The sequence below is a fragment of the Canis lupus genome, chromosome 3 (assembly GCF_048164855.1).
Source record: "Canis lupus baileyi chromosome 3, mCanLup2.hap1, whole genome shotgun sequence".
Classification (NCBI taxonomy): domain Eukaryota; kingdom Metazoa; phylum Chordata; class Mammalia; order Carnivora; family Canidae; genus Canis; species Canis lupus.
Genome location: NC_132840.1, coordinates 38,128,368 through 38,145,504, shown reverse-complemented (window position 1 = coordinate 38,145,504; position 17,137 = coordinate 38,128,368). Strand labels below are relative to the sequence as shown.

General features: G+C 47.8%; 1 long non-coding RNA gene across 1 annotated transcript; it reads right to left on the bottom strand.

The window, feature by feature from the left end:
* Positions 1-5,432: 5,432 nt before the first annotated feature.
* Positions 5,433-15,091, bottom strand: LOC140624726 (uncharacterized). Its single transcript, XR_012024208.1, has 3 exons — positions 13,635-15,091; positions 10,761-10,830; positions 5,433-5,517 (listed from the first exon to the last, which is right to left on the bottom strand). It is a non-coding gene; the product is annotated as an uncharacterized lncRNA (long non-coding RNA).
* Between the last annotated feature and the right edge of the window lie 2,046 nt (positions 15,092-17,137).

Here is a 17,137-nt window from a genome sequence, read left to right as displayed (position 1 = left end):
TATGCAAGGAGATACCCAGTCTGTATCGTGATCCTTGGTGTGGAGGCCCAACATCCAGTGGGAGAAGTGGGGGAAGGTGAGCATGCAATGCCTTGAGCGTGCACAGGTGGAGCTATTAATTCTGTCACAGAGGAAGGATCAAAGGCTGAGTCTGAAAGAGGGGACTTGCATCCAATAGATGGTAAAGCCTTAGGAAAGCAACCACCTAGCCAAGCTCTAGCTGGGTTAGCTAGTGCTAAAGTGACATATAATTTATCTTCTGCACTGGGGTACTTGATAATGAAGAGGAAAGTACTGATAACTATGTCAGGATACCGGGTGAAAACCAGAATTTCCTGGGCAAATGAGATCAGATGGTCACCTTACTTTATGCTAACATTTTGTTGTGAAAAATGGGGCTCTGAACTGGGTGTAACAGGCAACTGAGGAATCACTAAATTCTACCTATGAAACTAATAATACTGTTTATGTGCATCAAATTGAATTTAAATTTAAAAAAAGAAAAAGAAAATGGGGCTCCGAATCTCCTTTACACATTGAAACCTGTGATAAAAATGGCATGTTCAGAATGCCCCAGGGAAGGCTTCCCCACCCTGGCTAACTTCCTGAAAAGCTTGTAGAGTTTCCCCTAACAATGCCTTTCAGTCCTGCTGTTGGAATCTAGCATAACATCAACAGAGCAAACAAATTGTCCAATCTAAAAAAGCACATTCTTGTATCATTCTTAAATTAGTGTCGTAGCAATGTAAGACTTTCCAAACCACATTGATATTCAGCCCTAGGAGTTTGGGGTTTTCCACAATGCTTTGGGGAGCCACTCAGAGCCCTAACTCTCAATATTTCCAGTTGATGTTCCTTAACTTGTTTATTTGTGTATTTAGTTATAATTCCAAAGAGGCAACGAAGATTTTTCTCTGTGCAGGGACTACTTGGAAAAGTCTTGGGAGTGGAAGAGGAAATTCAAAACTTTAGGAAACAAGACTCATGTCACCTGGAAGTGACATCTTCTGGTGCGCTGTGAGGCAGACAAACTAGCATGTGCAAAGGCACAGGGATAGGAACAAACATGGAGTATCCAGGGAACTGTGCGGAATTCTCTGGCTGGGAATGAGCCTGGGAATATGGTGGGAGAAGAGACAAAGGCTGAGCTGAGACAAGATAGCAAAGGGCCTTGAATGCCACCCCAAAGAGTTTAGACTTCATCCTGTTGGAATTGATGAGTCTCTGGAGCTATTCAAGCAGGATATTTGTTTCTGAAAAGGGGGCAAACCAAACAAAGCCAGGGAAAGTCAGTCATCCTCTATCCAATTTCTCCCTTCAGGTTTGCAGTCCTGATTTGCTCCAAACATTTTGTCAATGTGTTCCCTGACTCATGGTCCCTCAAACACCACCCCAAAGGAATGCATCTCAATCAGCCGGTGATTATAGACATAAATTTCTGCTGCTTTGAATTCAGCCAAATACCAACCTAGGCTGGATTGGAATATTTTAGCATCCCCCAGCTCTACACCTGGGTGGGACTCTGTGGATGAGGGGTCAGGTCCAGAGAGGAGGGGGGGGGGGGCTTCTGTCTTCTGATGACCCTCTTGGAAACTGCTTCCAAAGACTTCCCTTGGGGGAATTTACAATCTTCATTCCCTCAATTCTCCAGCCAATCAGGTCTGCCTGGGGACCAAGTCCTAAGTCAGGAAGCTAATGTAAAAATGGCAGCTGTGTACTTTTCAGCTCCTGGGATGCTTAATAAATGGACTGACTCGAAAAATAAAGGGCTCCTTGTCCCCACAGGTATTTGAATGGGCATGCTCCAGAGAGGTTTCTTTCAGGCAGTAGGGAATTAGAGTCTGACGAATGAGGATTCTACTCCCCATCCAATGACTTACAACCTCCGAGCCTCTGTTATCTCAGCTGCAATAGAGGGATCACGATCATTCCTTCTTTATAAGGTTCTTGAGGAAAAAAGAAAAAAAAAGATAATGATGTCACTTGGCCCAATGCCAAGCAGTAGTATGTGCTCAGTAAAAGCTGGCAATCATCATGGTTAGCACAGGCTTCTACCAGTGTGTGAGCTTTGTGCTTCCAGTGGTGAACTAGTCATTGGTTTCTGAGTATGATCCCCACCCTGTAACATGACACAAGTAAAAGTCCTATAGGCAAAGAACTGGTCATCAATACCAGTGAATATCGCCCGTCAAAGACCATCTAGCTGTGGGAGCCAAACTTCTCATTTTGCAGAAAGAAAAATAAATTCAGAGAGAAGAATTACAATCCCAAGTCCACTAAGCCCATTAAGTTACAGATAGATTCTTGATGAGACTTTAGGTCTCCTGATGCTTCCTAGCATGTTCAGTAGTGTTCTTTTAATGTCTCATTTTCTGTTAATAAGCAAAATTCAGGACCTTCGGTGATCCTGTCTTCCTTGTCTATACTAACTCATTCAATCTTTACAGCAACCTCGTGAGGCTAACCTTATTGGTTTTTTTTTTTTTGGGGGGGGGGTCTCATACTTTCCTTTATTATAAAATTACATAATGGCCTTGGTTGTCAAAAGTAGTTTTTCTATCCGAATGACTCATGACTATCCTTTTATTTTTGGTGGCTCAATTAAGCATTTAAAAAAAATCTTTTTTAATTGGAGTTCAATTTGCCAACATATATCATAACACCCAGTGCTCATCCCGCCAAGTGTCCCCCTCAGTGCCCGTCACCCAGTCACCCCAACCCCCCAGCCACCTCCCTTTCCACTACCACTTGTTCATTTCCCAGAGTTAGGTGTCTCTCATGTTTTGTCACCCTCACTGATATTTTCACCCATTTTCTCTCCTTTCCCTTTATTTCCTTTCACTAATGTTAATCTCCATTTTATGGATAAAGGAAACAGGAGAGAGGTTAAGTCACTTATTCGAGCCTCACTGCCAGCAAGCAGTAAAGCGAAGGTTTGAGCCTGGCCTTGGAAGCCTGGGTCCTTAACCACAACCACATACTGACTCTCCCTAAAATGAAAAAATGTGTGTAGTGTCTGCCTCAGAGGAGCACACTACCTGGAGGAGAGACATAACCCCCAAGCGTGTGTAGTCACATGCTGCGAGCACCAGGAGAACAAAAGCAGGAGGGTTTAGTTCTACAAGGGGAGGAGGGAGAGGATTCAGAAAGCTGCCTGGCACAGGTGGCTTTTAGGGGGTCTCTAGAGCTGGCTTGTCCTCCTGTAAGCTGAGGAGAGTAGGGGCGGGGGAGGCATTCCCTGCAGATAGAGGCATCACTGCTAAGACAGGCAGGTGTGATGTGGTGGGTATTGCGGGGCACATGAAGGAATGAGGCCTGGACACCAGACACTCACTCAGTGGGAGACATGGGCAAGTTACTTAACCTACAGAAACCTCAACTTCCTCTTCTGTAAAATGGGGATAATAACACCTGTCTTGTGAAGCTGTTTGAATATTAAGTGAGACCATGTGTATACACTTCTTAACCCAGTGTTATTCCTCTTTATTTACCTATTATAAAACTATTTCCCTCAGTAAAAATTTTTAATTGAACCTATTTTTCACACTTATGCTCACAGTAGCATTAGTAATAATCCTGAGTGGGTTATTAGTCATTTATAATAACAATTAACGATAATGTTAATTGTCATTGATGGAGGGCACTAAGTACTTAATATGTATAATCTATCTAATCTATTCCTCAGAACATATCTTAAAGATAAGTATCACTATCCCCATTTTTTCTGAGAGATTAAGAAATATACACAGAGGTCACCGGCTAGGAAGTAGCAGGACTGGTTTTCAGACCTAGGTCTGTCTGTCCAGAAAAATGCCCGACAGACAGAGAATGCCCTGTGTTTTGAGTTCATGTTGGTCTTGGCAATGTCCCTCAGCCTCTTTCTCAGAAAGAAAACAAACATTCAAAGAGGTTTGCTAAACGCGTTGGAACAGGAATGCCCTAGTGAGGGAGGGAAGAGGCCCGCTGAGGCAGGAAGATGCCTCCATATTTGGAGGGTGGTGTTGGGGCGGCCCCTTAGCCTCTTCTCCCTAGGCCCAGAGGTCTTGGAGAGAGCCTGGCTTGAACTGGAGCCTTGAGCTGCCCAGAAGTCACGGCATTTTGGCAGGTCAGAGTGTGCCTTCTCAGGCTTCAGGTGGCTCTGGGAAGCCAGGGGTGTCCTGACAGCCTGTAGAGACCTGAGGACTGCCACGGAGGTTGCCCGCTGGTTACCCAGCCCTGCCCCGACGCTGTGGGTGGCTCCCAGGCAGCAGGGAGTTAATCTGCTATCTGTTGGGAAGGCTTCCAGAACTCTCCTCCCCGCCTGTGTTTGCTTAGGGCTGGGCCCTTCAGAAACTGAAACCAGCAGGACACCAGGCCCAGCCAGCCCTCATGGGATCCTGCCTGGGTTTACCTTCTATGGGGAGGATCAGAGGCCTGGGCGGAGCAGAGTCTGGAGCCTGGGCCGGGCCTGCGGATGTGGCAGGCCTGGCTCCCCTCGGCCTCCTCCCCAGGAGTTACCCCCACCAATGCCTCCACCACCACCCGGGACCCGCTCCAAGGGCCTGGGCAAGCACATGGGCAGACAAGCCAGGGTGGCTTGAATTCCGGCCCTGCACCTCACCACCTCTGAGACACTGAGTAAACCACTAAACTTCAGTTTCAGTTTCTTTCGTCATGAAATGAGGATAAATAATGCCTGGCCTCTGGATTCAGTAACATATGTGTAGTGCCTACACATAAGGAGTGCTCAGTATATGCTCACTGTATTGATGTCTCATTATTGTTATTGCCGTTGTGACAATGGGCTGGGCAGCCTGCTTTGTGAGGTAGTAAGTTCCCATTACTCAAGGAGTTCAAGCACAAACTGAATGAGATGAGAAAAAGGACAAAAACAGAACAGGAAGGGATTCACAGGTGTCATACCCACACACTGACCTGGTCACTTGAGAATCACCTGGGGAGCTCAAGCACCACCTCAGACCCACTGAATCGAAACCCCAAAAGGCAAGCTTTTTCAAAAGCATAGCTTCATTTTATTTTTATTTTTTTAAAGATTTATTTATTTATTTATTCATGATAGAGAGAGAGAGAGAGAGAGAGAGAGGCAGAGACACAGGCAGAGGGAGAAGCAGGCTCCATGCCGGGAGCCCAATGCAGGACACAATCCCAGGACTCCAGGATTGTGCCCTGGGCCAAAGGCAGGCGCTAAACCGCTGAGCCACCCAGGGATCCCATAGCTTCATTTTATAAACCACTAATCTGGGTTAATAATTTCTACATTTTTCATCTTCAAAAAGATCCTAATGTTTTTCCCTCCTATCCTTATCGATTAAATACTGTGAAATATTTTACTGACCAAACTAGATTTGTTAACTCACCACATAAGTGATGTACCAAAGGCCCAGAGTTCATTCAACAAATAATCATTCACTCAACAAATATTTATTGAGTAACTACTGTGTGCCAGGCACTTGCTGTGTACTGGGGGATGGTGGAGAAGAAGGTGGACAAGAGGTCTGTCCTCCCAGGCTTCCCAATCTGGAGAGGGAATGCAGAAAATGAACAAGGATTCAAATACTGACATGGACACCAAGAAAATCCCATTGATCGTAGACACCAAATATTCCTACAGTAGACATAGTTCCATCTAATAGCAAATCAAACTGATGTATCATTACAGAGAAAGGTGGATGTCACTCCTCAGCATGCACACACCCAGGTGCATGCACGCACATACATACACACATGCACACAATGGAATTATTATTTTTATGAATCCCAAGAGATCCAGGGTCCTTGGATCAAGAACAAGTAAGGCCTTATGAATAAAGGAAGACCCTTTGGACCTAATTCCTGCTTATGTGGCCAGTCCCATTGCCTGTGTCAGCCATGAAGAACTACTGGCCAGTGGCCCCAGACCCTCTAAGCAGAGTGGCTGAGAATGTGGGCTCCAAAGTAAGGCTGCCTGGGGTTGCATCCCAGCTTGATCCCTTACCAGCTGTGCAATCATGGGCAAGTGGCTGTGAGATTACAGGTGCGTAGGCAAGACCTCTCTGTGCCTGTGAATAATAATACCTACTCAGAGTTGTTTGGAGATTGTAGAGACAGTAGTGAAAGAAGTGGTAGGTAGGCATCAATATATGAGCTGCTATTATGCCTTTGGTGGTCTCTCTCCCTCAGGTACCTCCCTCCCTTTTTCTGTCTGGGGAGCATACAGTTAATTATTGGGGCATGTCACCTCCTCCCTACAGCCTCCCTTCCTTACTTCAGCAGGCAGAGTGAGGCTTTTTCCCCTGAGTTCCGACAGCTCTTTATATATCCCTGTTAGAGCCCCTCTCACATCGCAAACATGCTTCTCATTGCTGTTGAGATGTTTTCCTTCCTCCCTGGATGATGGGTTCTTAAAAAGCAGGGGCCCTATTTTATACATCTTTTCTTTTTTTAAAAAAAAGATTTTATTTATTCATGAGAGACAGAGAGAGAGAGAGAGAGAGGCAGAGACACAGGCAGAAAGAGAAGCCCGAAGGGAGCCCGACATGGGACTCGATCCCGGAACTCCAGGATCACACCCTGGGCTGACGGCAGGCACTAAACCGCTGAGCCACCCAAGGACCCACATCTTTTATTTAAAAAAAAAAAAAAAAATATATATATATATATATATATTTACTTATTTATTTGAGATAGAGTGAGCAAGAGAGAGAACATGAGTGAGGGAGGCAGAGGAGAGGGAGAGGCAGGCTCCCTACTGAGCAGGGAGCCCAATACAGGGTTTGATCCTAGGACCCTAGAATCATGACCTGAGCCGAAGGCAGATGCTTAACCGACTGAGCCACCAGGCAACCATACATCTTTTCATCTCTGAGGACAAGACAGTCCCTAAGATTGAATAAACACTTGCCACTGTCTGTTGAACTAATGAAAGGTGGACAACAGTTGGACGTGACATGCCCAGGATCACAGAATTCTAACCTGCACTTAGTTCGTGTTGGGAAAAGTGCCTTCCTGAGCTTCTGATTTCTCATCTGGAAAACAGATCTGATAATAACAGTACCTATGTCTTGGGGACGGGAGGGTTAAATGAGGTACATACAGGGCAATGTTTGAGTATGAACTCTAGAATCAGATGTTTGAGTCCAAGTCTCAGCTCCACTACTCATAAGCTGTGTGGTGTCTGACATGTTCATACCATGCTGTGCCCAGAGAGGGCAGATCTTAAACCAAAAAGAACACATCTTCTTTACAGGCTGTTCAGAGAATCGAAGGAGATACTCTTCATAAAGTCACCAGTGCCTGGCACAGAGTAGGTATTCGGTAAATAAATACTGGTTCCTTCCCCCCACTTTCTCCAACCCTGTAGGCCCTGGACTCTGAAAGCCCAAAGCAGCTGTTCAAATGCCACATTTTACTCCGAGTGACTAATGTCCCTTAAGCCAAGGTTGGAAAGCCGACTCCAGAACTAAGCTTACATTCAAGCGCTGAATTAGATACAGGGAATGTGGCTGCCTGGTTTATTTAATTAATAAGGAAACTTTGGGAGAAGGGGCAATTTAAAATCAACAAGCATGCCAAGGAAATTAAAAAGCAAGAGCTAGCCCACAATTTCATATGTGGGTTTCATATGTCATGGGAATAGTCCCTTATGTAAAGACATGAATAATGGAATCATCCAAACCCAAGTTAATGTTTTACAAACTATAAGGCCAATGACTGGAATTCTGATGGGGGAGCAAATTAACCAACTAATCAGTATTACATTGTAACAATTCTCAAATTTCCTACTGCTTTATTGTAATATTTTCTAATAAACTCATTATCTAAAATTCTCTGGCGGTCACGTCTATTACGAAGCCAAAGGGTATGGAAGAGAAAGGAGGTATTTTCATTTTGGACCTTGGATCCCATCGCACTCCCACACCGGTCACCCCAAACCTCCTTCTTTTGGTGGGATTTGGAAGAGGCTGATATGAAGGGCCCAGGGCCCTGGGAGCTAGGGTTGTCAGTGGCCCAGCCAACCAGCACTTGGCAGTTGAGCTCAGAGAAGAAACTGGAGAGGGCAGGGGTCTCAACAGACCTGAGGGATGAGCTATGTGGTGGGGGAGGGACAGGGCAGTAATCTTATTAGCAAAACCAGCTGCCTGCCAAGTAGGGCGTATGTCCCATTCTGCAGAAAAGAGGGAATTGCAGCCATTTTAACAGGACTCTGCAGATTGGGAAAAAGTGGGGCAGGGGTTGCAGGGGAGACTACTCCACTCCCTATTCCCCAAGCACATTCTACCTACATATTCCACCCCTACTCTTTCTTCACCTAAGCCTCCTTATCCAGACCTCAAGCCAGGAAGTCTCAAAGAACCCTCTCCAAGAACTCTTTCCTGATCTCTCCAGTTAGGGAAAGAAGCTCTCTCTTCCCCATGTGCTAAGGAACTCTGTGTCTCTGTTTTTTAAAACGTCTCAGAGTTCTTTATGATATGCCTGGCAACCTCCTTCATCCTTTTATCTCCTCTTTTCAAATAGCTTTATGGTGGTATCATTGACATGCAACCACCTGCACATATTGGAAGGGCACAATTCCCTGTGCAGGAACCTGTGAACCATCAGCACCACCAAGACAGTGAACAAATGCATCGCCCCAAAGGTTTCCTCGTGGCTCCCTTCTCCAAACAAAACCCCCATCTATTTTCTGTGACTATTTGCATGGCCCGGAGTTTTATATAAATGGAATGATAGAGGATGTACACTTTTTTTGAGTGGTTTCACTCACTCAAAAATTATGTAGAGTCATTCGATTGACCTTCACTCCTCCCTGAAATGCAGGCTTCCCTGAGGAGAAATGGGCCACAGCCAGAGCAGGAGGCTCCATGCAGGGCACAAAGGAAGACCCGTGCTGGAAGACGCTGTGGGGTGATGGACTTGATCTCTCTGGACTTGGCGTCAGAATATGTGTGGATCTCACACAGAGAGTCATGCCCAGACCCAACCCCAGCTCTGTGGTCAGAAGCGAGTCCCCTAAAATCTGAACCTCAGTTTCCTCATTTATCAGAGGGGGTGATAATAAACCTCCCTGCTCTGGGGAGAGCTCTGTGAGGCTCCGCTGAGCCCAGAGATAACACGCTCTGTAAACTGTGAAAGGTCAGTCCTGGGCCAGGATTCGGCTCAAATCCAGCCAGGGACACACTGGGGACGCCCTGGCTCCCAGGGCTATTTAAAGGCCTGCGTGGATTTCTGGGGAAGCTGCACCGATTGGCAATTCCTCCCAGGAATGGCCAGTAAGGGTTAAGCCAGGTGGCCTTTAAGCCTGGCCCAGGCGCTGAAACTGCACGGATTCTTCTTCCTCCACCTGCCCCCTTCCTTGGCATAGGCTGTTTATTTATAAGGTCGCCCTCCCTCCCTCTGAGAGCTGCAGGAGACCGGAGGATTCCCCCTCTGGCCTGGAGCCGCAGAGAAGGGCAGTCCCTCCGCCTGGGCTCCAAGGCCTGCCTGCCGGGTGCGCTGGGGAGGGGAGCCCAGGGGGACCTGTTGGGCCTCCCCAGGCTTCCTTTGGCCATGGCTGCCAGAGGAGCATCGAGGAGGGGAGGGAGAGACAAGGGAAGGGTTGTCTCCCGTTGGGAACCAACTTGACCTGTAAAATCACACCAGATCTCAGGAAGCTTCTTCCTATGCTCCCTCCTCCCTGCCATGAACTGAATTTCCTATTCGGGGCTTCTTAGGGAAGACAGGTGAGGTCAGCCACTAGGGCCGGGACAGGGGACTCAAGAGCTGGCACCGCTGGGAGAAGCCACTCTTCTCTCCCTGGGCTGGGCTGTGGTCAGTGAGAGCTACCTTTTGTGGAATAGCTGCTCTGCATTGGGCACTGCATTTCCCATACACTTTACAAGGTAACCTTCAATGCCCTACTGAGGGGTGAGGGTGCTGCCTCTCGTTTTACAGCTGATGATGGTGAAATCACAGGTCTCAGGTCACCTAGGATGTGAGCCAGGATTTGAACTCAGGGATGTCTGACCCCGGAATCCCTGTTCTTTTGAGAATTTGAGGACAGCGATTCCCAAGGAACAAACTTAAATGAATTATTTCCCGAGCGTGCTCTGTGAAAGTGTCCCTGTCATAAAGACCCACAGTGTAGTTTTGTGTCTAGGAGGTTCTGAGCAATCTTAGTGTAAAGGAACTTGGGTTTTCATCAACCAAGAATTTTTTTTTTGTTAAGATTTTATTTATTTATTCATGAGAGACACACAGAGAGAGAGGCAGAGACCCAGGCAGAGGGAGAAGCAGGCTCCATGTAGGGAGCCAGATGTGGGACTTGACCCCAGGTCTCCAGGATCGCACCCTGGGCTGAAGGCAGCACTAAACCGCTGAGCCACCTGGGCTGCCCAAGAATTTTCCATATTAAATTGATCACCAATCTTTTTTTCCTATAAAACATCTATTCATGGGACGCCTGGGTGGCTCAGTGGTTGAGCATCTGCCTTCAGCCCAGGGCATGATCCTGGAGTCCCGGGATTGAGTCCCACATCGAGCTCCTCATGGGGAACCTGCTTCTCCCTCTGCCTGTGTCTCTGCCTCTGTGTCTCTCATGAATAAAGAAGCAAAATCTTTAAAAACAAAAACAAAACAAAACAAAAACACATCTATTCATGGTCCTCTGAACAAGTGCTCCTCAGAGCATTGTGTGAGAATCATAGCTGAGTCAGAACTAGAGAGATTACAGGGTTTATCCACCTTATTCGAATGAGTGCATTAACAACACCTTTTATTAACATCCCCAGTGATGAGAGACGTATTACCTGCTAAGACAGCTTGTTCCATTCTTGCACAAACTCAGTGGTTAGCACAGCACTGCCCGACAGAAAGAGACTGCAAGCCACAGGAAAAAAGTAAAAAAAGAACAGGCCAAATTCATTTTAATGACATATAATTAATGAACCCAATGGATCTAAAAATATTATTTCAACATGGAGCCAGTAAAAAAAAAAAGTGATTAATGGGATATTTTTTTTCTTTTTTAAATTAAGTCTTTGAAATCCAGACTAACCACATTTTAAGTCTTCAGTGGACCCACTTGGCTAGTGTCTAGCATGTTGGATGGCCCAGGGTTAGAAAGATTCTTCTTTGGGCCAAGCTAAACTCTTCCCGCCTGGGCCTCTTCCCCATGGTCCTTGGATTCGAGGGCTTGGTCTAAAGATGCAGAACTTTGCCACCACCCAAGGATGAATTCTGGTTGGCTACACGCTTACACACACGCGTCAAGATGCCCCCGTCATGAAGCTCAACCTTCTGGCAGTGGTCTGCTCAGGTCTGTGTCCCCCTTTGAGAAGGCTTTCCAAACTTCAAAATGCTGTATAAATAAATAAAAGGCCTTATTCTCCTAACTCCTAGTGGGGCAGACTTAGAGTTACTCAGGATTTTTAGTGGTCTCATCCCACAGTTGTCTTATATTGAACCCACAGGCAGCTGCTAATACTGTGTCTGGCCCGGAACTACTTCTGTCAAATAACAGATTTGGGATTTTTATGATTCGGACCCTTTCTGCCTCTTCTTATCCATACCACTCTTTTTGCCTACTTTCTAAATTTCCCTTTAAACTAGGTCTTAATTTAGAGTCAGGAAAGAGCTATATCCTCCCATATGCCATAATAATAAGCATTTTTTGGACATTTATCATGTGTCAGGCACTGTACTAAGAGCCTTATAAATAGCATCTCATTTAATCCTCTTCACACCTGACTGAAGCCGACACTATCATAATTCCCTCTTATAATTGCAGAAACTGAGGCATCAAGTGGTTGAGTCATAGGTCCCACACCCAGTAAAGGGAACAGCTGGAGATTCCATCCCAGGGGCCTTCTCACAGATCCTGAACCCAGGCTGTGAATGTAGGTCCACACCGTGGACCTGAGCTAGGCCCCGGCCTCTGACTGTGACAGAGGGCACAAGGGCCTGGGACAAACAAACAAACAAATGCTTTTTGCTCCTTATTGTTGTTGCTGTTGCTAAAACCCTCAGAGCGTCCTTCTCCTGTTTTGCCGAGGAAGGAAATACTGTTATACTTTCCTTGCTAAGGAAATCCTACTCTTTACAAGTCAACTTTCTTCCCACCCCCTTGACCTTTCAGGAAAGGGCCCAAGGCCCCTGGGAAGGCTCTGGAGGAGACCCGAGCAGTTCAGCATGCCCTGTCTAGGGCAGGGGTATTTTTAGAGCGGGCTGCAGTGTTTACAAGGAAGCCAGTACCCTGAGCCTGCCCTGTCCCTACAGGCCCCACCCGCCACCGCCGGGCGCTTCTGGCCCTTCCTTCCTCCCTCCTGGCTGCTCCCTTCCTGTCATCTCCATCAGCATGTGGACTCCATCAGCACCGTCACTACTGCCCTGGGAGACAACTGAGCAAAGCCACAGCCCAGGGCATGGAAAGCCTTCTGGAAGGGTCAACTGTGACCTGGCATTGCAAAAAGGCAAGAAGCTGCCACCAGTTGAGAAAAGGGCTCTGGCAGCTGGCGACACCCTGGAAATCCTGTAAATGGGCTCAGCTGTGCTGCCAACGCTACCGGCTGCCAGGTGCTTTCAACTGTGACGAGTTGCTCACCCTCCTCGGTCTCCCTCTGCGGCGGGAGAGCAGGAGGCTTGAAGAGGCGGGCTGGGGGGCTCTGGGTTCAGGGTCTGACAGGCTGAGCCTCCTCGGCGGTTAGGTGCGAGTACTCGGGCCTCCCTCGTGGCGGTGGCGGCAGGTGTTAAAGCCCTGGCACGCAGTGGGCGTGCAAGCCACAGGGGCCTCGATCATCACTGCCTTAGCTCCACACCTCACGCGGTGTCTGGGGTGAAGGAGGGTCTCCACCGGCGGCTCACGGTTCCCTCACATCTAAGTCTCTACACAACCTCTCCTCCAACTATGCAATTTTAGAATCGAGTGTTTAGTCCTCTAGTCCAGCCCCACACCCCCGAACCGCTGCAGGGCAAGAGCCTTCGAGCAGAAGCTTCTCCTCTGAGTCACAGTCCTACGGCTTCCGGGGCAGGCTGCCCACCTGGACCCTCGCTGCGCTGGCTCTTGAGACCCGGGCCCAGGGACCCAGGCTTCCCAGGGTCTGCCCCGAAGCCAGCGGAGAGGGGAGGAGAGGGGAGGAGAGGGGATGGCAGACCCAGGCCGCCTAGTGCCTGCCCAGCTTCCCTGGATGTGGGCTGGAGACTGCAAGGCCTCCAGGCTCCGAGGAAGCGCTGCCCCCTCTGTTCTGTCCCAAGGGCAAGCCGGGCTCCTCCAGCAGCTGCGAGGGATCCAGGGATTGTTATTACAGGCAGTTAGGTTCCTACCATGAGCCCTCCCCTCACCTCCTCCGCCCCCCTTCCTGTCCCACTTCCCCTCCTCTTCCTCATGCCCATCCTCCTCCGTCTTGCTCTTCCCACACTGGGCTCTTGACCCACGTCGCGGCCTGTAATCCTACGCAGAGGTACCAGTGGCCAGATGAGGGACTGACTGCCCTCTCCCTAGCCTCCTGCGTCCCCTTCTCAGACTCCTTCCACAGCGCTGGCCTGGGCCCTCCGGGGAGCACCACAGGCAGAGGCGTGGTCGCATGACCCAGGCAGCTTGCACATGAGATGCACCTTCTCTGCCATGTCCAGGTCCCACAGTCACACTCTTCCCTGGGTAGTTTTACTGCCACACAATGTATTACCTTGAGGGTGCCCAGGTGGCTCAGGTGAGCTTCTGCCTTTGGCTCAGGTCGTGATCCTGGAGACCGGAGATCGAGTCCCACATCGGGCTCCCTGCATGGAGCCTGCTTCTCCCTCTGCCTGTGTCTCTGCCTCTCTCTCTCTGTGTCTCTCATGAATAAATTAAGAAAATCTTTTTTTTTTTTTAATGTATTACCTTGACCTTTTCGAGAAGGTGACATTTTTGGAGAATGTCGTTAGGGAATGAGGTTCCTTCTCTATCTCCTCATCGCCTGCTCCCTAGATAAGAAAGCATTTGCACAGGACAAAAGCCTGAGTGTAGGGGTTGGTTGAGGCAAGAACGAGTGGCAGGAGAGGAGGCTGCAGATGGCCACAGGACATGCCAGCGGCCACCACTGGGAACCATCGGTCCCTGCCACTGTGCATCGGGACCTGCCTGCAGTCAGGGTGTGGAGGCCCGGCTGCCAAAGGGACAGAAAGAACAGCAGCAGGGAGACTTCCGACTTTCCCAGGAAACCCTGACAACTCTTCCCGCCCCGCTGAACCCTCCTCAGTCCATAACCCCTGACCTTAGAGACCCACAGAGATGTACTCGTGGCCAACCCTCTTCCCCACCCACCTTCTGTTTCCTACTAGCTGGGTGGCCTTTGACAAGTCCTTTAGCTTCTGTGTCTGTATTTTTCTCATCTGTAAGTCAGAGAAAGTGTGTGTGTGCGTGCACGAGGACACACACACACATGCTCACCAAGGGTTGTTATGAAGCTTAAATAAATAAGACGCTGCAGGAGGAAGCGCTATTGGAAAGCACAGGCCGTTCTCTATCTCCCCTCGCTCTCAGCTGCTATTCCCATTCCACGAGGGGAAATCCTCACCCGGAAAGCCCTGTGCACCTTGGCACAGGTCCTGGGGCGGATGCCTCCACGGACGCTGGGTCTCTCTCCCTTTCCACTTCCCTGTTGACTTCCAGGGGCAACTGCTGTTGGCTCGTCGATGGACAGGCGGTTCCCTGGGACCTGCCCCATCACCAGGCTGCCGTCCCACAGAACCTACACAGGCTCCATGACTGACATCAAGGACCAGAGCGGCCAGTGGGCCTCTGCCCTGGATGAGGAATGTCAGGTGTCCAGACCAGGTGGGCCAAGGGCTTCTTACCCTCAAGCTGTGGCTTACAGATAACCTGCCACCTCTACTAAGGTGTTCTAGTAAGATGAAAAAGTGCAATTGGGGAGGTGAACTGAGTGAGGAAAGGGGGTCCTCAGAAGAAGAAGAAGCTCCTGCAAAGGCACAGAGATACCAGGAAGCTGACAGTTTGTAGCCCATGGCCATGGCAGCTCCTCCTCGGCATATAGCTGCTCACCTGTTAAGGAGTTGGCTTAAATCCCTCCCTCTCCCTGCTACCCCCACCCCATCGATTAACAAGTTCTGTAGGTTCTCATGGTTTATATACATCCCAGGTGCCCATCTTCTCGAGCCCTATGGCTGCTCCCTGCAACAGATAGCCCTCTGGCCTGGACTAATTAACACAGCTTCCTAGCTATGCTTGTCTCTGGTGCCTGTCCCTGCCCCTCCCATCCGTCAGCCTTGTAGTGGCCAAAATGATCTTTCTGACATACACAATTCTGATTGTGATGTGTCCCTCTTCTGCTTAAATCCTTCAAGAGCTCCCAGCCACCTTCCAGATCAATTCTGTAGCTCAGATCATTATCTGATCCCATCATCTACCTCTCCTGCCTCGTTTTACACAAGCCCTGAGCTCCTGCCACACTAAACTTCATTTCCCCCAGGGAAGCGTGCTGTTTTGAGCTGCCTTTCAAGTTTTGAGCTGCCTTTCAAGTGTTCTTCCCTTTACCAGGATTCCACTGCACCCCTACTTCCCTGGCTAACTCTGACACCTCCTCCCATGAAATAAATATATATATATAGATATATATAAATCTATATTGATATTATTCATATTTTATATGAAATTTTATAGATATATACCTCTAGCACACAAGTTCTCAACCTCAGGTGGTATTTAAGAGCTTTGAGAACTTGCATGGGGGATAAAATGCATTTTTAAGTTCACTAACCTTGGCCTAAATAGCAACATTTCCTTCAATTATAATTCAAACTTATGCAGTTTGGCCTCAAAGTCTACACTCAAGCATTTCATCTTTTGCATCAACAGGCCATGCACCTCCTCCAAACCTAGAAGACATTTAGAGACTTCTAGCATTTTTATCAGCCTTTTCATGTTCTAGACACTCTGCTAGGTGCTGTGGGGAAAGCTACAAAGAAGAAATTAGTAAGTTTAAGATTAAGAGGAATAAGTTAGGGCAGCCTGGGTGGCTCAGCGGTTTAATATCTTCCACTCAGGGTGTGATCCTGGAGACCTGGGATCCAGTCCCACGTTGGGCTCCCTACATGGAGCCTGCTTTTCCCTCTGCCTGTGTCTCTGCCTCTCTCTCTCTCTCTCTGCCTCTCATGAATAAATAAATAAAATCTTAAAAAAAAAGGAATAAGTTAAAATTAAGAAGAATTAAAAAGTCCCTGCCTTCAAAAGGTAGCCAATCTAGAACAATTGAGGGATAAGAAATCAATGGAACTGAAACGGGAGACATGATGGAAGTTTCCAGAAGCCAGGGCTTTTGAACTGGGTCTTGTGAAAATAGGAAAGGTGAAAAGGAGAATGATGCTCTAGAAAAAAAGGAACCACATGCATCCTATATGTCATTTCCTTCAGGTATGAGCGTAGATCCAATGTTAGGGGAGTGTTGAATCCCTCAGTGGTCTAGAGGACAGAGGGTATAGGTTGAAGACCCTGGAGCATTTGGACTACTACATTAAATGAAATTGTTCACTGTTTAGTAGATGATGAACTATCAAAGTCTTGTGAAGAAGGAAGTAATAGAATTTGACCTGCATTTCAAGGAGATAACAGAATAAGCATGAAGATACAATCTAGAAGGAGAAGACTGTGAAGAGAGCAAGGCTGGTGGATCATTTAGCTCTTGCTGTATAATCAACCACCCCATAATGTAGTGACCTAAAACAACTACCATTTCATTATTGCTTTCGAGTCCATGAGTTGAGTGGGCAGTTCTTCAATCAGGTCATGGGCTGATCACATGTCTGGTGGGCACTGTATATTAGGGAGGAGCAAAGGGGGTGACTGGGCCACATGTCTGTCATTACCCTGGGCTTCTTTGCAAGGTAGTGGTTTCAGGGTTACCAAGAACAGGAAGAGAAAGCAAGCCTGATGCATGAGCACTTTTCAAGCATCTACTTATGTCATGTTTCCTAATGTCTCATTGACCAATCATTGATTCAAAGAGTGGAATAATAGACACCACTTCTCTGTGGCAAGAACAGCAAGGTCACTTAATAAAGTGCTGTGGATGGAGGGATGGGATGAATTTGGGGATATTTTTGTTAGGAGGCATGGTAATGGGCCAAGCAATATGTAATAATTGTTTAATCTAGGAAATGGCAGAAGAAATGGAGAGATGATCAGAGGATATTT